Source organism: Helianthus annuus, chromosome 17 (genome assembly GCF_002127325.2).
Source record: "Helianthus annuus cultivar XRQ/B chromosome 17, HanXRQr2.0-SUNRISE, whole genome shotgun sequence".
Taxonomy (NCBI): domain Eukaryota; kingdom Viridiplantae; phylum Streptophyta; class Magnoliopsida; order Asterales; family Asteraceae; genus Helianthus; species Helianthus annuus.
In genome coordinates this window covers 111,340,113-111,363,702 of record NC_035449.2, presented here as the reverse complement: position 1 = coordinate 111,363,702, position 23,590 = coordinate 111,340,113, and the positions used below count along the sequence as shown (strand labels likewise).

The 23,590-nt window shown below is 38.8% G+C and overlaps 1 pseudogene; it reads left to right on the top strand.

Annotated features, from left to right (window-relative positions):
* Positions 1-21,784: 21,784 nt before the first annotated feature.
* On the top strand, positions 21,785-23,362 carry LOC110922892 (annotated as a pseudogene).
* The last annotated feature ends 228 nt before the right edge of the window (positions 23,363-23,590 follow it).

Here is a 23,590-nt window from a genome sequence, read left to right as displayed (position 1 = left end):
TTTTGATCATTGAAGCACTTCCAAGAAATTTGAGCTTAAGAGCGTTCCAAATTGATTGCGCGTCATTCTGATGTTGTAAAAGTACCAAAATATCTTCCTTAATTGCCTGTTGTAATATACTGACCATCTTCTTCTCGGATTTAAAGTGTTCTTGTTCGGCTGGAGTTAACGAGTGAATTGTTTTCGAAATACCAGCATCACTTGTAGTAACAACATATTTCGTTTCAATCTTCTGCCAATACTCAAAGTGATTCGCCTAAACCCACGTGCGAAATCTATCTTTCCATCCCGAATAATCTTCAATGTTGAGCAGTTTCGGTGGTGTTTGCATGGTTCCTAGCTCGTTCTCTATATTCACATTCTGGGCTATACTTGCTGGAGTTTGAGCTGCTGTCATATCTCCCCCGAAAAACGCATTATAAAACTCTTGATTATCCATTTTATACTTTGAGAAAATGTTTTGAAAAATTTCTAAGTTTTGAAAAGTTACAATTTCAAACGAACTGACTTCCACACGAACTGGAGTTTCAAACGAATTGGACTTCCAATTTGTGCGAAGTGACAAGTTTTTGTTAAAAGAAATTTCAGTTCGTGCGATCTGACGAAATCACAAGACCTGGATACTCAATTCGTGCGAACTGGTCATACGGAATTAAAATTTCAAACGATTTGGTCCAACTCGTGCGAGTTGGACAAAAATTTCACGTGATCTGACACAAAATTCACACGATCTGACATTTTTTGACAAATTTGGATCAGTTTTAGTTCGATTTATGGTCTGTAACTTTGTATAATTGTTTAAAATGATGTTTTACACGTTATATCTAAAATTCAGTCCATTTTGTCCGTGAATTCGTCTGAAAATCCAAGAAAGAGTAGAAGTTTGAGGTTCTCAACCATTCAAAACACTGATATCAACTGATTTGACTCATCCTGAGCTCTAATACCACTTGTAGGATCGAGGATTCGTCCAATACGAGTCAATCTGAGTCAAATATGAGTTTCTAGAAAGGCGGAATCAGACTAGAAACCGTCAATCAGTGTTAGAATAGGAGTACAAGAGTAGAAATACACTTTAAACATGTTTTCCATTCATATAATACGTTTTCATACGGAGAGAAATGGACAGCACTTCGTGGTACAAATCACTGGAAAGTTACAAATGAAAAACACAACCTGCCTATTTATAGGTACACCAGATCGCATGAGGTCACAAGCTCACTTCGCACGAACTGGACAACTCCCAGTTCATGCGACCTGACACATCCACATCAGTTCGTGCGAACTGGCTATAAAACACATAAACTTTACATTTTTTGATCTATTACATGTATTTGACACGACATGGACTGATGACGTAGGTGATAGACATTGTGCATCAACAGCTTTGATAGAGGCATTGGGGTTTAGGGCAAATAATCTGGAGCCATCGGTGGTAAGCGTGTGATTAACAACATCAAATCTGTGAAACGTTTTAATCTGGTAACCGGTAACTAATCACGTTAACAAAACTTTGAACTCACCAGCGTCGTCTGACACACTTGTCTACATGCTTGCAGGTCTATTGGGTTGTAGCATTGGGAACTTGCTGTCTGGAAGGCTGGAGTGGTCATGGGTCGAGATGCATGGTATCGCAATACAAGACTAATTGTCTTTGTACTTGTGGTTTATAAAACACTTAACAAATAAGTTATGCTTCCGCTGTATACATTGAATTATATGTAACGTTTTGTAACACTTTATGTTAATGAATGAAAGCTGTATTTAAATATATTTACGAGTTCAATGTGATTGGTGGCTAGATTCTGGTACGTCACACGCCCTGTGGTGTTTCCGCAAGTGGTATTTTGGGGGTGTGACAATACATGTGACTGACCAGGATCCAGCCACCAATCATATTGAACAATCATAATAATATAGCAGTTTTATCAAAAATATGATTACCGACTAATAAAGTCCACATCAAGTCTTAAGTTTAAAGAAAAACGACGTTAAAGATAATAACGGAAGCATAAGTTAAACAGTACAGTCAAAGGTTCAAAGTTTTAAGATTATTAAAAACCCAACACGGGTTAATGCGACCACTACACTTCCTAAGCTCCAAGTTCCATCCATCACTATGTACCTGCAAAGCATGCAGTAGGGTATCAACATAAAGTTGGCGAGTTCACGAGTTGTCTGGTTTTTGTTTCAAAAATTTATGTTCGTTAAATAACTCATTTATACAATGCCATGGGGAGCTACCCTATAATACAAGCTACTAAACTCCATGATATACCGAAACTATCGCACTTGTGTTGTTGGTGCCCCATTTGTCAATGTCTATCATCATCGACGGTTGCCGAGGACTATTAGTTCACGCCTGTCCACTCAATGCACGGTATAAGGTTTTAGTGAGACCTAAATAGCGCTATTATCATTTCGAATATTCCTGTACATCCATTATCATCATCCACATTCATGTAGATCCTTTCATCATAAATCAAATGTAGTCCAAATTCTTTATAAACAACATCGGATCTTTGTGTAATCACTAAGCACGAAATCAGTTTGTAAATAACACATCAAATAGAAAAAATCGTTCCACACACAAAATCATGTTTAATCATTTATCACACGAAATCATTACCAAGCTAGCACCTTTTAATCATTTATCTTTATCAAAGAGGTAATACACTAAACAGATACTAGGGTGTGTAGAAATGAGGATGAAATAGAGCTCCTAACTCGACACTTTTCCAGCTATCTTCAAAAGGGTGTGGCTGCCGTCAAGCTCGAAGAAGGAGGAGAAGAAGATTTGATGTTTCTTTAGGGTTTTTAGAGAGAGGGGATAGGCAAGAGAGAGGGAGAGAGAGAGAGAGAATGTTTTTAGGGATTAGAGCCCTAATGATTGCTGCCAAATCCTTCAAGTTGTTGGCTGGGACACATCAACAAGTGTGCGGTGTCTCTATGGTTTCTCATGGGCTCATGTTGGGCCTGATCCACTCACTGTGCAGTGACCCAAGACATCGACAAGGAAGGTGTGGGTGTGCGAGTCCAGGGATGGTGTACGTGATGCTAGGAGTGTGCGGCTGGCAAGTTACTTAATAATAACAATAAAAATTCCACATCATAACCACAAAATACACATAATACACATTTAATCCAACCATAAATCTTGTTTATTATACTCACATATAATTATAATATAAACAAAGCGCGTGGGGAAAACCAGAAGTTTCACACATTAAGTTTAGATCTGAATGGTTGAGATTAGATTTAGAGAAAAGATAATAGTGGAAGGGTATAAAATGAATGATACATTTATTGACTTTCTCTCTCCACATGCAAGTCATATGTCAATTCCCCATCAATTTAAAATGTTCATAACTTTTTCATATGATATTTTAAAAAAATATCACCACAATAACAAGTGTTTTCTTATCTTTAATATGTGTATGATATTGCTATAAAAATAAAATAAAAAAATTCACTTTTACTAGGTTTTCTTTGCATTTTGTTAAAGGTTCAGGTCATTATGTCTTTTTACTGGGTTTTGGTCATTATGTTTTTACTAAGGTTTCTATACATTGTGTTATTATTAAAACTTATGATACAATATTAATTTTGTTTCTGGCCACTGCGTTTTTATAAGAATCTATAAAACAATGAAGATGATATCCATTGTGTTTTAATATGTTGTCAATTGTGTTTTTAGTTTGTTGTTCATTGTGTTTTTAGTCTGTTGTTCTTTGTGTTTTTAGTCGGTTATCCATTGTGTTTTAGTCTGTTATTTATTGTATTTTTTGGGTTGTTATCCATTGTGCTTTAGCCAACTGTCCATTGTGTCTTTTATCTGCTGTCATCAGTTGTGCTTTAGTCTATTTTCCATTGCATTTGTATTATTAGATACTTATTGTGTTTTACATTATGTCTATAGTGTTTTAGTTTATTACCCGTTGTGTCTTTTATCTATTGTCATCATTGTGTTTTTGATTTACTTTCTATTGTGTTTTTATTTTGATACTTATTATGTTTTACGTTATGTACATTGTGTAATGCATAACTGAGTTTTCAATTTAAAAAAAAAACGATAACAATAGGGTACTCATATTAAAGATAAAAGACGTTTATGGTATAATTTAAAAAAAAATGACATATAAAAACGTTATGGACATTTAAAAAATGAGGGAAATAACATATGACTTCAATGTGTATATTCTTTTCATTCCCTTAACAAAATTACCATTTTCATTTGAATCCTCCTTAGACACTTGTCATCCTACGGTGACTTTTTTCACTTATTATTTTTAAACCCCTCTGTACTATAACTCAACCCATATTAAAATAACTCATTTTAATATATTATTTGTTACTTCCTTTCACCTCGTTAAATTATGATTTTGTTAGTAACAAAACTCTTCCTTGCCCTGAGACTTAAAATTATTTATTTTTCTTTTAAGAGTAAAATGTTTTTTTCGTCAATGAGTTTTGGTTATTTTTACTGCTTTTGTTTCTGAGGTGACATTTCCATAAAAAAAAATTAAATCTTGTCATTCTCATTTACGAGGCCATTTTTGAGAGGTGAAAGTCCCAATAAATTGGAAAACTTAAGAATGAAAATCGCACAAAAAAATCTAAAGGTGAAGGAATGTAGCAGTTTACTCTTCGTTTAATTAATATATCAATTTTAGACTATACGGTGTGGGCATGAATCAACGGCGTTTTTGCCTTTCCAAGCCGCACACACCAGACCGTCGACGGTGTTGTGAGTGGCGTTTATGGATTGGGGGTGCAATTCTTTACCGGCGTTGTGAATAAATGTGTGCCAACATGGCATGTTTATGAATGTGGTGGCATATAGCCATTGGACCCCAATGACATTATTTGAAAAAATTGATTTAAAAAAAATATTTTACCACATCTATACAAAAACTCAACACTTTTCACCATTTTCACCTCATTCTCTTCTTTCCAATCTTAATTTTTATAAAATCTCTCAACCTTTTATAAAAGAAAGGGCATCCACATAACCGCAACTTCGATCCGAACAACCCCTGTGGCGTGGGTGAAGTACCGAACACCACTTTCCCTCAAGGGTCTCAACCGGTTCGCAACTTCAATCCGAGCATAATGGCATACATCCAACTTCTTACAGACCTACCTTTTATGTTTTCACATCAAATGCAAGCTCAAGGGTCCCAACCTTTATAGGTATTTTAAAAAAAGTTAAATACACAATTTATATAAAAATAATAACAAAAAATAGGTGCCACATGTCGAATAACGTCACTGTTCCACGCCCTTCCCACACCCCGCTTTTTGGCACAATGCCGCGTTTTGGCACAACTACCCATTTCTGACTTGTGCTAGGGTGTCGTCCACGTGTCAAATAACGTCCACTTTTTAAGCCTCTCCACACTATATGGCAGAGGCGCAACTATTAAGGGACTAGGGGAGGGGGGGGGCACCCGACCCCGCGAACTTTTCGCTCAGTAGTGTAATATATATGGTTTTCATATAGAAATTTTTGGGTATATACGTTTTTGACCCCCTGTTTCTAGAAATTTTTCGGTATATATGTTTTCGATCTACAGTCGGAAATCTCAAATTTGCCACTTCTATATGATAATCTATCTACTATAATATGATGAAGCTAATTTTGCTTATGTGTCATTTATACATAAGCCTACCCTATTATATTGACAAGTGTCATCCTTCACCTTTTGTTAGTTAAACAAGATTCATACTATTATATTCAACTAAATTTAAAAAAAAACCATGATTATAGCATCTTAGTTTTTCTTGATAGTAAAAGTCTGTAAATGTAATTTTACTAAAATATATATCTAATATTATAAATCAAGAAAAAAAATAATTTAATTTGAGAACAATTAAATAAGTGAAGAAAAAGAAAGTCAAACTTAGACTTAAACCTGAAAAGTCTATTAATTTATAATTTAGTAAAATAAATAGTTGTATGACTTTTAGCTTTACTTTTTTTTTTTAAATTTTCGCAAACTTTTTTTAATTTAGTACTAAAAGTGGGAGTTCTGATTGTCTTATTCGCGTGTTATAGAAGCTGAAGTAATGGTAAATGAACTTTCATTTCTATAATTTCCTTAACGCATTATCTGACAAGAAAACTCCATCTAAGTTTAAAAGAAGACAATTTCCTATTGTTTTATGTTTTGTCATGACGATATATAAAAGTCAAGGTCAATCGTTATCCAAAGTAGGTCTGTTTCTCAGACAACCAATATTTTCTAATGGCCAGCATTATGTCGCTTTATCCAGAGTTAAAAGCAGAGATAAATTCAAACTCGTAATTGTTGATAAGATGGTAAACTTACGAATACGACATTGAATGTTGTATATAAAAAAGCTTTTAGAGTTTTCTATTTGTATCTATATATTTCTTAGAGCATTCACATCCTGTCCACCAAATTTTCTGAGAGGCTCTCCCATATTATAGATAGTGGTTACGAGGGGTTGTGGGGGAAGGATAGAGAAAATGTTAGAGTTCATCTGTAAATATGGAAAAACATTGTTCACCTTATAAATTTTTTAATTTCTTCAGAAAGTGTGTTGTGAGTAGAGGGGAGAGAAAAAATAATGATAAAGATATATAAAAATATTATTTAATTGAAAATGAGAAAGAATTATAGTGATTTTTAGTGTAATTTTAGAGAAGAAAATGACGGATACGATATGAATGCTCTTAGTTGTGAATGTAAATCTAATATGTAATTATAGATTAAAAATTTGCAAATACGATATCTATTTGTATGTTATAAATTTTTATCTATTTCATTTTTATTTGTTATCCAATCCGGTGTATCACACGTGTTTTAACCTAGTGTGGGTATATAGTAATGACATAATACCGTCTCAAGATAAACTCTAATACATCTCATAAATGACAGACACGTTTGATATTTTTTATTCATTTGGTTTTTTTTTTTTTGCTCTCCTTGTTCCCACACCCCCTATATCTTATTTTCACATCCCTAGTGTATACGGGCCGTATACAAAATATACGGCCCGTATAGAATGTTTTTGAATAGGAAAAGGCGCAGAGAATGTTTTTTTTTGTTTTTACTATATACGGCCCGTATATAGTTATACGAGCCGTACACATGTTTATACGATTTGTAAAACGTATACGGCTCAATGGAATTATTTTGGGAGGTTTTTGATGTTACCAAATGTATACGGGTCGTATAACTGTATGCGGGTCGTATATAAGGATGTTTTTTCAAGTATCACGTTTTTTCCAGTAAAAACACCATCATTCTAGGGTTTCTTAACTCTTCATCACCTTTAACAACGTTGATCGGAACACGCCGCTTAAATCGGAGCACAAGTAGAGTAACGCTACCGATCAGTCCGTTGATCGAGTAACTAGCAGAAGAACCCGACACAAACAAGTTCTCCAAAGTTTGTTATTCAGATCTCTATTCGGTCATCTTTCCAAACTACAACACACGATAACTATAAACTTTATAGTGTGAGATTTGACCAGGAAATGATTAGAGGTGATTGCTACTTTTAATAAGTCATCATAGTTGTCAAATTCGATTTCAACAAATCTTTTCCTTTTCCTTCAATCTCTAGAACATTCTCCGTAACATGAAGACGTGTCGGGTTCTTCTACTAGTGGTATTTTAATGAAGTATTGAAGATTGAATGTGCAAACCCAACCGTTTTTTACTACGGAAACGATGGCTATGCGAAATACAACCCGCAATCTTTTGTGACTATGGGAAACACAAGTTTTTTTTTTTAGCTTGATGGATGTCCGTTATCTCAGTTGAGGCGGGCATTATTTAAATCTGAATATAACTAGATGTTACATGTTACTTCATTAAACCAAGAACAAAGCCTATTTCGAAACACATGTGTTCGTATCAGCGTTGTTTATTGTCACACCCCCAAAATCCAAAAGCGGAGTATCACCGCAGGAGGCGTAACTGACCAGGATCAAGTCACCAATCATATTGAACAATGTAATTAAATAAACAAAACCAACCACAATATAATTGGTGTCTAAAAGAAATCAAACAAGTTTAAGTAATCAGCGGAAGCATAGTAAAGTTTCCCAAACCATATCCATAACCAGTGGGGGCTACCCCATGTGAACCACTAGACCCGTTTACCATATCGACCACTGACTGAAGTAAGTTGGTGCCCTAACGTCAATGTCTATCATCATTGACTAGTGCCCAGATCCATTAGTTCACGCCCGTCCTCTTCGGCACGGTGTGAGGCTTGTCAAACCTAAATAGTGCTATCTAACTAATGACCCACTCGCCATTGGCCCGGAGATTAAGTCGATATAAATGTGAGGGACTTCATGATAGAGTTGTTGGTCTAGTATTAGCGTTGTCACCCTTCTATTAAGAGGATGTAGTACGTGTCTCCAAATCAGGAGATCACGCAGATTCCGTGTTGTCACCCTTCAATTAAGAGGATGTAGTACGTGTCTCCAAACCAGGAGATCACGCAGGTTCCATTTTAATCGTTTACCCATTCCCAACCACCGGGAATCCCATGCCTTATAGATAGTGTGAACTCACCTTGGTTTGCTCGGTTTGCTACTCTACTTGATCACAGTTTATCTGTCAAAGCCTAGTGCATGCATACATACGATATTAGTTTATGTTTGCAAAGTTCACGTATAAATGCAGGTCACAGTGAGTATCTACTCATTAGTTACCACATATCACATGGAAGTTACACAACTTGTTCAATCTCACAGTCCACATGTATGATTAATAACAGTGCTTAACGGTTAAGTATGCAAGACATAACTAGATTATGTTTTCTCATACATATCTTCAACAGACAAGGGTCAGCATACAATCACACATTAATCACATTCTATTTGCAAAGTTCTGTCCTACAGCGAAACCCCTACACGACGAAACCCCAGGGTGATGAAACCCTAGGGTGATGAAACCCCCTATGTTTCGTCGACCCAGAAATGACGAAACCCCTCCATGTTTCGTCGACACCACCCATGGCGAAACTCAATAGGTTTCGTCGACCTGAGAGTGACGAATCCCCATATGCTGCATCACATCAACAGTTACCCAATCACACAGAAAACAACAGTTTAACGTTTTCCTTCAGTCATTCAATCGGATCAAAATTGAGAATGCATCAGTTCACTTTCACGAATCCTAAATCATCTAATAATCACCAACAGTAGCAGTCATTCAAGCAGACATAAATCATCCAATCAATTTACTGTTTCATGCTATCTCACAATCCAAACAGGTATAATGATTTCTACAACAGTTTGATCATGGAATCCATTAATACAAGTCTTTCTTCGATCAAAATATCCACACCACTTAAGATTCGTATTTATATCCCGTGTGGTATCCTTATTTTCTAGGGTTTGATTAACAAGATACATGTATATAATATAATCCGGTTCAAGCACACATAGTTTATCGGAATCCTAAATCAATATCACAATTCGCACAATGTCATGTAACCAATCGATCATCCATCATATATTCAAGAACATGCTCAAACATCATAACCATATATTCAGAATTTAAACCAACTAGGTGTGGGATTACTAACCGAGTCACAGAACGCGAAATAGGAATGATCGAACAAGGAAGATCTAACTTCGGATGGAAGGGGCTGCCATCGGTTTGTTTTGAGAGAAAGAGAGTCTAGGGTTTCACGAATAGTGGTGTGTGCATTATATAACATAACTGTCAATTCGATTGGGCTTTAACTTGGGCTGAAACCCATTATGGCAAAAATCCCTAGTTTCGTCGGAAGGTGAATGACGAAACTCCAAGGTTTCGTCGAGTGAGAGTGATGGCGAAACTCCATATGTTTCGTCATGATGTGTGTGTGTGTGTGGCTCACAAGGTTTCGTTGATTGTGGGTTTATGAGTTCAAACAGTTAATAAATTTCTAACATTCGTTAATCAAACAGAAACACCATAACTCAAGCATAATCAAGCATGTACAATTACAAAGCAAACAAGTTATGCAAATACAGTTGTGAAACAAATAACGTGTCGAGGAAAGACCTTGAAACTTGAGTTGTCACATTATCCCCAACTTGAAAGAAATTTTGTCCCGAAATTTAGCACGTGGTTACTGAGGAAGCTAGTTGTGTTGCGTTGTTTCCTGCTTTTCCTGGGGTGTCACATCATCCCCCCGTTGGTTTGGAATTTCGTCCTGAAATTCCGTAGTAGCTTCAGCCTCAGTAGTGGTTGTACTTTTCTCGAACAACTGGGGATACTTGTGTTTCATTTGGTCTTCTCGTTCCCAGGTGAACTCTGGGCCACGACGGGAGTTCCAACGAACTCGAACAAGAGGTATTTTAGTGCGCTTGAGAACCTTAATGTCTCGGTCAGTGATTTCTACTGGTTCCTCGACGAATCGCAGCTGATCGTCGATAGTGAGCTCCTTGAGAGGAACTATGAGTGTCTCATCTGACAGACACTTCTTCAGATTTGACACGTGAAATACGTTGTGAACTCCACTGATTTCTGCCGGTAGGTTTAGTTTGTAGGCCACCTTGCCTGTTTTCTCTATGATTTCGAAAGGTCCAACGTATCGCGGGTTACGTTTGCCTCGTTTGCCAAAACGAACTACACCTTTCCAAGGTGAGACTTTGAGTAGCACTCGATCCCCAACCTGGAACTCAAGTGGTTTCCTGCGCTTATCTGCGTAGCTTTTCTGACGGTTACGAGCTGCCGCTATTCGCTGTCGTATCTGAGCAATCTTCTCGGTTGTATCTACTACAAGTTCGGGGCCAGTGATTTGGCTGTCGCCAACTTCTGCCCAACAAAGAGGTGATCGGCATTTATGTCCGTACAATGGCTCAAACGGAGCAGCCTGGATGCTGGTGTGGTAACTGTTATATGAAAATTCCACTAAAGGAAGGTGTCTTTCCCAGCCGTTACCAAAGTCGATTACACATGCTCGAAGCATGTCTTCGAGAGTTTGGATGATGCGTTCGAACTGCCCATCCGTCTGTGGATGATATGATGTACTCATGTTTAATCGAGAGCCAAAGGACTTGCGCATCGCTTGCCCCAATTCAGATGTAAAATGCGCGTCACGATCAGAAATGATAGAGGTTGACACCCCGTGCCTAGCAACCACTTCCTTCAGGTAGATGTTCCAAGTGTGGAAAACTTATATGTTTCCTTGATAGCCAGAAAGTGTGCTGATTTTGTCAATCGACCCACTATCACCCAAATGGTATCATTTCCGCGTTGAGACCTAGGCAGGCCAGTAACGAAATCCATGGAAATTTGCTCCCATTTCCATGTCGGTATCTCTGGTTGTTGAAGTAGGCCTGATGGTTTCTGGTATTCGACCGTGACCCTAGCACAGGTCAAACATTTACTGACATAGGTTGCAATGTCAGCTTTCATATGGGGCCACCAATACGTAGTCTTGAGATCGTGGTACATCTTATCCGAACCAGGATGTACCGAGTAACGAGATTTATGTGCTTCATCCATCACAAGTTCACGTAAATTACCATATAGTGGAACCCAGATGCGCCCCGTTACGTAGTAAGCGTCGTCTTCTTTTTGTTCTAATCGTTTCTTCGATCCTCACAGGGACTCAGCCCTGATGTTTTCTGCTTTCAATGCTTCAACCTGAGCATCTCGTATATGAGTAGGAAGGCTAGATTGGATGGTAAGTTGTAACGCTCGCACACGCTTAGGTTTAGACTCCTTCCGGCTGAGGGCGTCGACCACAACATTGGCTTTGCCTGGATGGTACTTAATTGCGCATTCATAATCGTTCAGTATTTCAACCCATCGACGCTGACGCATGTTCAAATCCTTCTGTTCGAAGATATGCTGGAGACTCTTGTAAACGGTGTAGATGGTGTGTTTGGTACCGTACAAGTAATGCCTCCATATCTTGAGTGCAAAAACAACAGCTCCCAGCTCCAGATCATGAGTAGTGTAGTTCCTTTCGTGAACTTTAAGTTGGCGCGATGCATAAGCAATGACTTTATCCCGTTGCATCAACACACAAACAAGACCTTGAATTGACGCGTCACAATAAACCACAAAATCATTTGTGCCCTCCGGCAATGATAGGATAGGTGCGCTGCATAGTCTTTCCTTTAAGTGCTGAAACGCGGACTCCTGGGCATCACCCCAACGATAGGTGACACCCTTCTGAGTTAGTGAAGTGAGAGGTTGCGCAATCTTGGAGAAGTACTTGATAAATCTTCTGTAGTAACCTGCCAGACCCAAGAATTGACGGATTTCAATTGGTGTACGGGGTGCAGGCCAGTTTTTGATTGAATCAACCTTGGATGGATCCACATGAATCCCATCCTCATTTACCACGTGGCCTATGAAATGGACTTCATGAAGCTAAAAGTCGCATTTTGAAAACTTAGCATACAGCTGCTATACTCGAAGAAGTTCCAAAATAAGCCGTAGATGATGCTCGTGCTCCTCCTGACTCTTAGAATAGATCAAGATGTCGTCGATGAAAACAGTTACAAACTTATCCAGGTAAGGTTTGCACACTCGATTCATAAGATCCATGAAAACCGCAGGTGCATTTGTCAGCCCGAAAGGCATAACCAGAAACTCGTAGTGTCCGTAACGAGTCCTGAATGCTGTTTTGGAGATGTCTTCGTCTCTGACTCTCAGCTGATGATAGCCCGAGCGCAGATCAATCTTTGAGTAGTAGCTCGACCCTTGCAGCTGGTCGAATAGGTCGTCGATACGCGGAAGAGGATAACGATTCTTCACGGTCACCTTGTTGAGCTCGCGATAGTCAATACACATTCGGAAGGTACCGTCTTTCTTCTTCACAAACAAGACTGGAGCTCCCCAGGGCGAAGAGCTTGGACGAATGAAACCCTTGTCTAATAGCTCTTGCAGTTGGGTGGACAATTCTTCTAACTCTGATGGGGCTAATCGATAAGGTGCATGAGCTATGGGCGCTGCTCCAGGAGTTAGCTCGATTTGAAACTCGACTTGTCGATGAGGCGGAAGACCAGGTAATTCCTCAGGAAATACCTCTGGAAAGTCGCGTACGATCGGAATGTCTTCTATCTTCTTCTCTTTCGTTGAAGTGTTAGTAACGAGAGCTAATATGGCAGTGTGACCCTTTTGTAAACACTTCTTGGCCTTAAGGAAGGATATGATGCCTACCACAGCACCACTCTTGTCACCACGAATTACGAGGGGTTCTTTACCAGGACGAGGGACGCGGACAATTTTCTCGTTGCACAGAATTTCTGCTTGATGTTGAGACAACCAATCCATCCCAATAACAACGTCGAAACTACCCAGAACGATAGGAATAAGGTCGATAGAGAAGGTCTGATCAGCAAGAACAAGATTAAAACCCTTAACTATGTGTGTGGCCTCTAAAATTTTACCATTTGCTAGCTCTACAATGTGCTTGGTGTTCATAAGTGTTGGGGTACGCTTAAGCATCTGACTAACTTCTAGGGACACATAACTTGTATCAGCACCAGAATCAAATAAAACAGAAACAAAGAAGTCATCCAGAAGAAACTTACCCATTACAACGTTGGGATCATTCCTCACATCACCTTGACCAATCACGAAAGAACGACCCCTGGCACCATTGCCACCATTGTTACCCCCATTGTTTCCATTCCCCTGGTTGTTGTTGTTGTTGTTCTGATTCTGGTTCAGCTGGGGACAGTCTCTCTTGAAGTGGCCTTCAGCACCACACTGAAAGCATCCTTTGTTGTTACCCTTCTGTTGTTGCTGTTGCGACTGATTCTGTGGGGTCTGCTGCTGTTGCTGGCGTCGCTGATTCGCAGGATAGAGGCTCCGGCAATCCTTGGCCATATGGCCATATTTGATACATCTCTGACAGTTGCCCTTAGTGCACGGTCCGCTGTGGTGATATCCACAACGGTTGCACTTGGGGTGATTTCCCTTGTATCCACTTTGACCTTGATTCTGACTACCTGAAGACTGCTGACCAGGGCTCTTGAAGTCATCAGTCTTTCGCTGCTGAGCCTGAGACTGAATAGAAGTAGAACCTTTGCTCGAATTTCCATCCCACTTTCGCTTGTTATCGCTAGGAGCATCAGAAGTGATAGTAGCACTAATACTTTGGGCAGCTTGTTCTGCTCAACTGCCTGATCAGTGAGACGATGGGCTAACCATATGACTTGCTGAATGGTACCAAGGTTAGCTGCAGTCACATGACTCTGAATCTCTGGCACTAAACCCTTGAGGTATAGCTCAATACGTTTGATGGGAGGGTCCACCATGGTAGGACACAAAATAGGTAACTCGTTCAATCTCTTCGTATACGCCTCAATTTCCAACCCCGTCATCTTCAAATTATAAAACTCTACTTCTAGCTTGCGAATGTCGTCGTGATGACAGTACTTCTCTTAATCAGATCCTTGAAGTCGTTCCATGGGGTGGTATTAGCAGCTACCAACCCTAACATCTGAAGCTGTGCGTTCCACCAAGTTAACACAACACCTTCGAGTGTTCCATTAGCAAATTTCACTCTACGAGCTTCAGGGTATTCACACATTTCAAAGACAGATTCAAGCTTCTCGAACCAGTGAAGGAGACCTACAGCTCCCTCAGTGCCGTTAAAAGTACTGGGTCGGCAATCCATGAAGGTTTTGAATGTACAAGCAGGAGGCTGAGCATGTTGACATATTGCGCGAGAAAGAAAAGACAAGGTTAAGCACAAGAGTTGTTCGTGAGGGTAGGATCTAAACATCCTAAGATAGGTCGAAGTGGCAGGTTATACCTCCTGCAGGGGCTGCTGTGAGTGCCTTAGTAACTCGTTCATTGATAAGAGCCGTCAGCTGGGCTTGAGTCAAGTTCAATCGTCCACCCATGATCTTCACATCAAAGAAACCACGAGTGAGAGAGGTGTCGTGAAAGTGCATAAGTGTGTGATGACAGAAGAGAGTAAGCACACATGGTTCAAACAACAATTGTTACGCTAGCTAAGCATACTATAAACAATGCACTATGTGAACTAACATGCAAGCAATATAAGCATATACCATATCACCTATATGTTGAGTCTTGCACGTGGAGCGAAGCGTCATTGTGGATCGTTGAGCACTGTTCAGGTTATAGTCTGGTTTTATCAAAAGCTTTTCCATTTTAAAACTGAGTTCACTATAACCAATGGCTCTGATACCAATCTGTCACACCCCCAAAATCCAAAAGCGGAGTATCACCGCAGGAGGCGTGACTGACCAGGATCAAGTCACCAATCATATTGAACAATGTAATTAAATAAACAAAACCAACCACAATATAATTGGTGTCTAAAAGATATCAAACAAGTTTAAGTAATCAGCGGAAGCATAGTAAAGTTTAAATAACCAAAACATAGTTTAAAGTTCATAAAGTTTAACATGGCACACAACGGTCCATGCCCCACAATGACTCCTCCTGCTCGTGCAAGCTCCAGCTAAACCTCTAACGACCTGCAAGGCATGTAACAACGAGTCAACAACAAAGTTGAGCGAGTTCACAGTTGAGTGTTCGTTTTAAAGTTGTTCAAAAATCATGAGTTCGTTTGTTAACCATAAGTTAACCCGCTTCCTTGTTTCCAAACCATATCCATAACCAGTGGGGGCTTCCCCATGTGAACCACTAGACTCGTTTACCATATCGACCACTGACTGAAGTAAGTTGGTGCCCTAACATCAATGTCTATCATCATTGACTAGTGCCCAGATCCATTAGTTCACGCCCGTCCTCTGCGGCACCCCTATGTTTCGTCGACCCAGAAATGACGAAACCCCTCCATGTTTCGTCGGCACCACCCATGGAGAAACTCAATAGGTTTCGTCAAGCTGAGAGTGACGAATCCCCATATGCTGCATCACATCAACAGTTACCCAATCACATAGAAAACAACAGTTTAACGTTTTCCTTCAGTCATTCAATCGGATCAAAATTGAGAATGCATCAGTTCACTTTCACGAATCCTAATTCATCTAATAATCACCAACAATAGCAGTCATTCAAGTAGACATAAATCATCCAATCAATTTACTATTTCATGCTATCTCACAAGTTTACATCCAAACATGTATAATGATTTCTACAACAGTTTGATCATGGAATCCATTAATACAAGTCTTTATTCGATCAAAATATCCACACCACTTAAGATTCGTATTTATATCCCGTGTGCTATCCTTATTTTCTAGGGTTTGATTAACAAGATACATGTTTATAATATAATCTTGTTCAAGCACACATAGTTTATCGGAATCCTAAATCAATATCACAATTCGCACAATGTCATGCAACCAATCGATCATCCATCATATATTCAAGAACATGCTCAAACATCATAACCATATATTCAGAATTTAAACCAACTAGGTGTGGGATTACTAACCGAGTCACGGAACGCAAAATAGGAATGATCGAACAAGGAAGATCTAACTTCAGATGGAAGGGGCTGTCGTCGGTTTGTTTTGAGAGAAAGAGAGTCTAGGGTTTTATGAATTGTGGTGTGTGTATTATATAACGTAACTGTCAATTCGATTGGGCTTTAACTTGGCCCGAAACCCATTATGGCGAAACTCCCTAGTTTCGTCGGAAGGTGAATGACGAAACTCCAAGGTTTTGTCGAGTGAGAGTGATGGCGAAACTCCGTATGTTTCATCGTGATGTGTATGTCTGTGGCTCACAAGGTTTCGTTGATTGTGGGTTTATGAGTTCAAACAGTTAATAAATTTCTAACATTCGTTAATCAAACAGAAACACCATAACTCAAGCATAATCAAGCATGTACAATTACAAAGCAAACAAGTTATGCAAATACAGTTGTGAAACAAATAACGTGTCGAGGAAAGACCTTGAAACTTGAGTTGTCACATTTATCACCCTGTGTGTGCATTGGAAACCCGACAAAAAGTCTTGACAACTGTGACAACTTATCTATCTGTGTGTGTCACATCCATCCTGTTATAGAAATCGATATGATTAATTTTACAATTTTTTTTTTCTAATTAGCTTTGTTAACTACCAAAAGAATGCATACACAAATAGTTCTAGTGGACGAAGCAAAGAGACCGTTGTGGATTCTCAGCGTTATTCGAATGTAAGTGGATCGAGTGATATGCTTATCTATTCTGGTCAAGGTGGGCATGGTTTGTTCGGGAGTAACCACGCAAAGATCAACAACTTGTGAGTGGGAATATGGCTATGAAGAATAGTATGGATAAGAAATCACCGGTTCGGGTGATAAGGAAAGTTGCCTCGTTGAAATCGAAGAAAAGAGTAACTAGCAGAAGAAGGGTCGGGTTCTTCTGCTAGTTATTTGGAATGTTTCGAATCATCATAGAAGACGTGTCGGGTTCTACTAGTTATTCAGAATGTTTCGAATCATAACAGAAGACGGATGCGGTTTGCATATTCAATCTTCATTGCTTCGTTAAAATTACAACACACGATAAAATGCTTGGAAAATTGCATCAACTCTCCTATATCAACATACTCTTCTCCAGACACTTAGTTGTTATGAATGACAAGTTGAGGGGTCTAGTTAACTTTCAGATTCAGATTCAGGAAGCAGATGGTTTGTCAAATTGCATCAGGAAGCTTAACTTGAACGGACGATATGTATCTTCTATCATGCGACGGACCCAATTCTTGCAAGTTAAATCCACAATCAACGTATACAGGTGCAAGAGAATGGCGAGTTATTTCAGTTATTTCTGTTGATCCACAAATTCCATTGTTTAAATCAGAATCAGGATCGTTCTAATAGATTAAAGAGAATAAACCCTCGTTTCTTCATCTTCATCTTCATCTTCAAATGAAAGCTGCCAAAGGTTGATGATTACAAGCATCGTTCTAATAGATTAAAGAGAATAAACCATTTTTTTACCAATTTTTAACCATAGTATACGGGCCATATACAATCATCATATATATTGTATACGATGGGTTAAAATTTTTTCACATGCTGTATACGACCATATTATAGTATATACGGCCCGTATTTAAAGGGTAAAAAATGATCTGGTAAATTTTTTTCACATTGTGTATACGGGCCGTATAATAGTATACGACCCGTATTCTTATGGTAAAAAATGGTTTACTCTCTTTAATCTATTAGAACGATAAAAAAACGAAGAACAAAGTCAAATGTGATCAAACTTGGACATCAGACGTAAATCTTGATTCAGATCTCTATTCAGTTATCTTTCCAAACTACAACACACGATAAGTTTACACTTTATATAGTGTGTGATTTGACCGGTTGTATTTAGTTATTTCTGATGATCCACAAATTCCAACAAATATTTCACTCCAGTACTTGAAACTTGAGCACAGGAATCAATTCGAAACCCTCACCCTCAAAATCAACAAGAAACCAAAGGAAAAAGGGCAGATAATGGCTGATGGTTCTTCGTTGAGGAAACCAAACGTAGACGGAGATGATAGGCCTGGTAACCGGAAGAGAAAAAACCCGAGCGACGTCGTCGACGATTATGAACGGATTATTGGCCATTATTCGACCGAGTAATCAATTGGCCATTATTCGACCGAGTAATCAATTGTATTTTTTTAGTTGCTTCTCTTGTTAAGTTTCTGAACCAACCGAAATCCACAAATTCCAACAGTTTCTTCGTCGATTCCGTTCGGTTTCCAAACTCTTTCACGCAAAGTTAATATTCACTGTGGTGGATGCAAGCATAAAGTTGGAAAAATACTCAAGAAGATTGAAGGGTACACAACTGAAGGTTCAGTGCACGAAAAGTTTCTTACGAATGATATGTATCAGGAAGCTCAACTTGAACGGACGATATCTATCAACAACTTGTGAGTGGGAATATGGCTATGAAGAATAGTATGGATAAGCAATCATCGGTACGGGTTTTGGTGTTTGGTAGGTTGAAAGAGGTGAATGGTCCTTGTTTTTCCATGTATGTGACAAAACAAGGATCGTTCTAATCATCACAGAAGACGTGTCGGGTTCTTCTGCTAGTTATCCGGAATGTTTCGAATCATCACAGAAGACGTGTCGGGTTCTTCTGCTAGTTATTCGGAATGTTTCGAATCATCACAGAAGACATGTCGGGTTCTTCTGCTAGTACTTCCGAGATCTAAACCAACCGAAATCAACAATTTCCAACAAATTGTCAGATCAGGAAGTCAACTTGAACGGACGATATGTATCTTCTATCATGCGACAGACACAATTCTTGCAAGTTAAATCCACAATCAACGTATACAGGTGCAAGAGAATGGCGAGTTATTTTCAGTTATTTCTGTTGATCCACAAATTCCATTGTTTAAATCAGAATCAGGTTCTGAAGACAAGGATCGTTCTAATAGAATAAAGAGAATAAACCATTTTTTACCCATAGTATACGAGCCGTATAACAATATACTGCCCGTATACGATCATCGTATACATTGTATACGATCGGTAAAAACATTTTTTACCGAGAGTATACGGCCGTATAAACCGTATACGACCCGTATACATATGGTAAAAAATGGTAAAAACCTCTTTAATCTATTAGAACGATCCAATAAACGAAGAACAAAGCCTATTTTCAAAACACAGGTTCATACAGTGCTGTAATAGGTTGTGGTTCAGCCAAAATGACATCTAGCATTACTAACGGTTCAAGTAAGTGTCTAAAAATCTAAAAATTCAGGTTTACCTTGTTAGTTTCTCAAACAAACACTACTAAAGAATGTACCCAACGAGGATCGTACGAAATGTACGTGACAAAACAAGGATATTGGGAATTAAACGCATGTACGTGACAAAACAATGATCGTTCTAATAGATTAAAGAGAATAAACCAAGTACAAAATCATCTGCTTCCTGAATCTGAATCAGAATGTTAACTTTGAGTCATAAACCCTTGAATCCCAACGCTTCTGTAAAAAAATTTGTTTCTTTCCTTTTCATGAGGTAAAACCGTTTCAACATCAAGGGTTATTTTTCACCCTGTGTGAGCATTGGAAACCCGACAAACAGTCTTGTAAGACTGAAATAACTCGCCATTCTCTTGCAACAATTGGGTCCGTCGCATGATAGAAGATACATATCGTCCGTTCAAGTTGAGCTTCCTGATGCAATTTGTTGGAAATTGTGGATTTCGGTTGGTTCAGATCTCGGAAGTACTGAAAACCGGACGGAATCTACGAAGAAACTGTTGGAATTTGTGGATTTCGGTTGGTTCAGAAACTTAACAAGAGAAGCAACTAAAAAAATACAACTGATTACTCGGTCGAATAATGGCCAATAATACGTTCATTATTTTCACAGTGGTGCTAATGTCCTACTACTACAATCCTTCCAACGCCTGATTCCGATACGGGCCCAAAAGAGTTGAGCAAGAATTGGGTTCGTCGCATGATAGAAGATATATATCGTCCATTCAAGTTGAGCTTCCTGATCTGACAATCGTCGCTCTCGTCAGCTTCAGAATAATCGTCGATGTCGTCGCTGGGGTTTTTTCTCTTCCGAATAGTTCAAACATTCTAAACCCTAACTGTGTATGTGCTTGTGCTGTAGAAACTGGTGATGAATTTGTGTATCTGAATCAGGTTCTCTGCCTTAGATCGGTCATTCCTTGTGATACATGAACGTTGTATTCTTGTCTTTCAGAAGAGTTGGTATTGAACCAAGAATACTTCAAACATTCTAAACCCTACCTGGAAACAAACCAACAAAATCCTGATAGTCTTCTAGCAGAACCCGACACGTCTTCTATGATGATTCGAAACATTCACGAACCACAATGGACTCAGACTCATACTACTCACCCTCCCCTGAGGAAAAGTTTTCCCGACGACTCAAGACAAAGCAGTTGGTTTGTGTTCATATCAGCGTTGTTTATCACCCTATGTGAGCATTGGAAGCCCGACCACTAGCAGAAGAACCCGACACGTCTTCTATGATGATTCGAAACATTGGACTCAGATTCATTGTTGCGAATTTGGTTTTTTCGGTACAGGCTGATGAAACCGAAGCTGTTATTTCGGTTGTTCAGTACTTTCGAGACGATTCAAGAGTCCTATGAAGTAAGTGTCTGTCTATTCAATTGAGAGAAATCATTGTATTACACCCCCGTTGAAAACAAGTGGTTGTAATGACGGGACCATTGATTTCAACGCTTCTCCTTACAACTCTTATCAAATGCCTCACCCTTCCTTTTTTATTATAGTCACACGACTATAATTTTTGTTCTTCAATCTTTGTTACTTGTTAATGTTTTATTTTTTTCTACTTTTACAAAGGTTTGACCACCTCACGACTGTAAAATCCCTTAAATACTTTGAGAAAAATCTAATTTTCGTTCCATACGGGCCGTATAACAGTATACGTCCCGTATACATCGTTGTATACAATGATACGACCAGCCAAATTATTTACACATGGTGTATACGGGCCGTATACCGTTATACGGCCCGTATGGAATTAAAAAAACTGACAAAGTCTGCTGGCACAGACTTTGTTAGTTCTTTTAAATTCTATACGGGACGTATAACGGTATACGGCCCGTATACATCATCTGTAAATAAGTTTTTGCCATGTGTTAATATTAGAATTTTTTTTTTTTTTTTTTTTTGGAAAATAACACTTACTACAGTTCATGAAACACATGAATGATGCGTCAACAAATCACATGAGTGATGCGTCAACACGTTATACGGCATAATACATCTCATAAATGAAAGACACGTTTGATATTTCTTTTATTTATTTGTGTTTTTTTTTTTTTTTTGTGAGGAAACAAAACTTAATACAGTTCATGAATCACATGAATGATTGGTCAACACGTTATACGGTTAAAGTCTAGTTATATATCAAAACCCAATCATTGAAAAGAAGACCAAAAATTTAGCCGCCACAATATGTTGACTGTCGTTGAAAGCTGCCGGATATCTCCACCTCCGGCCACCGTCGGCAACAGGTCACTCCCGCTCACCTTCTTCGATAATATGTTTCTGCTCCACTTTCCGATCAACCAGCTCTTCTTCTATGAGTTCCCTCACTCTAAACCTCATTTCATGCAAACAATCGTCCCCAATCTTAAACAATCATTATCCATCACTCTTCAACACTTCTTCCCATTTACAAGCAACTTAATTGCGTTTCCTTCCAATCATCATTCAAGAAAACCCGAAATCCGTTATGTTGAAGGTGATTCGGTCAGGTTTACACTAGCAGAATGCGATCTTGACTTCAAAGATCTTACTGGATACCATCCTCGAGCGTGTCACAAGTTTTATCAGCTTGTACCGTCACTCGGCTGCGCTGTGAAAGGATCTGAATTTCTTTCCATCCCTCTTTTCGCCGTGCAGGTGACCCTTTTCGAGAATTCCGGTGTCTCAATCGGGATTACGAATCACCATGTGCTTTGTGATGCCAGCACCAAGTATGACTTCTTGAAGGCGTGGACTTCGATTGCTAGACATGGTACAGACGGGTTGCTCTTAGCTGGCCAGTCTTTGCCGGTTTTTGATAGACTTGTACAATACCCTGAGTCTTTAGACAAAATGTTTGTGAACCAGCCCGGGGTTGAAACTCTTAATTTAGAGTATCAACCTCCTGAGCTGGTTGGCCCGAGCTCCAAAGTCCGGGCCACTTTTATCTTGATCAAAGAAAAGATTAATTTGATCAAGAAATAGATAGCTACAGAACTACCCGCATTGGGTTACGTATCGTCGTTTTCTATAGCATGTGCTTACGTATGGAGTTGCATTGCAAAATCACGTGTAGAAATTGAAAAATTGGACAGTCAAGATGAGTTGGAAAGGTTTGTTTGCCTTGCAAATTTCAGGAGTCGGATGGATCCGCCACTTCCTCCAACCTATTTCGGGAACTGTGTCGGCCCATGTGTCGCGATTTCAAAGAGCACATTGTTGGCGGGGAATAAAGGATTTCTTATCGCTGTTGAATCACTAGGAAACGCTATAAGCAAAACAGTGAAGAATAGCGATGGAGTGTTAAAAGAAGCCGAATTGTGGTTTGAAATGATGTTTAAATTGCCGGCAAAGATTCCGGCCAAGATTGGGGTTGCGGGAACTCCAAAGGTGAAGATTTACGATGTCGATTTTGGGTGGGGGAAGCCTACAAAGTACGAGACTATATCAATTGATTGTAATGGTTCGATATCAGTTAACGCAAGCAGAGACTCGTCTGAAGATCTTGAAATCGGGTTGTCGCTTCCGGCTAAACAAATGGATGCTTTTATTGATATCTTTAACAAAGGATTAGAGAATTCATTCTCTTAGAAAAAAATGTGTAACTTGGTTCTGGGCATTTTAGGTTTCTATTTTGGTCAGGAACGGTAATCAGAGTAATGTTTTTTAATCTAATGGCAAGTTTATATTCCGTTAAAGAAATAAATTACTAAATAATTAATAATAAAGATGAATTACAAAATGATATTTTGAGTTAGGATTTTTTTTTTTTTTGGTTATTTGATTTTAATAATTCTAAGTTTCACCTGTTGCCTGATAATAATTTCAACTTTAAAAATTCTCTCCGACAATCCTCTTGTAAGAATTTAGTCCTAATTGGTCTTTTTCTAACATAGGTGCACTTAAATCAATTAACGAGTTTAGAT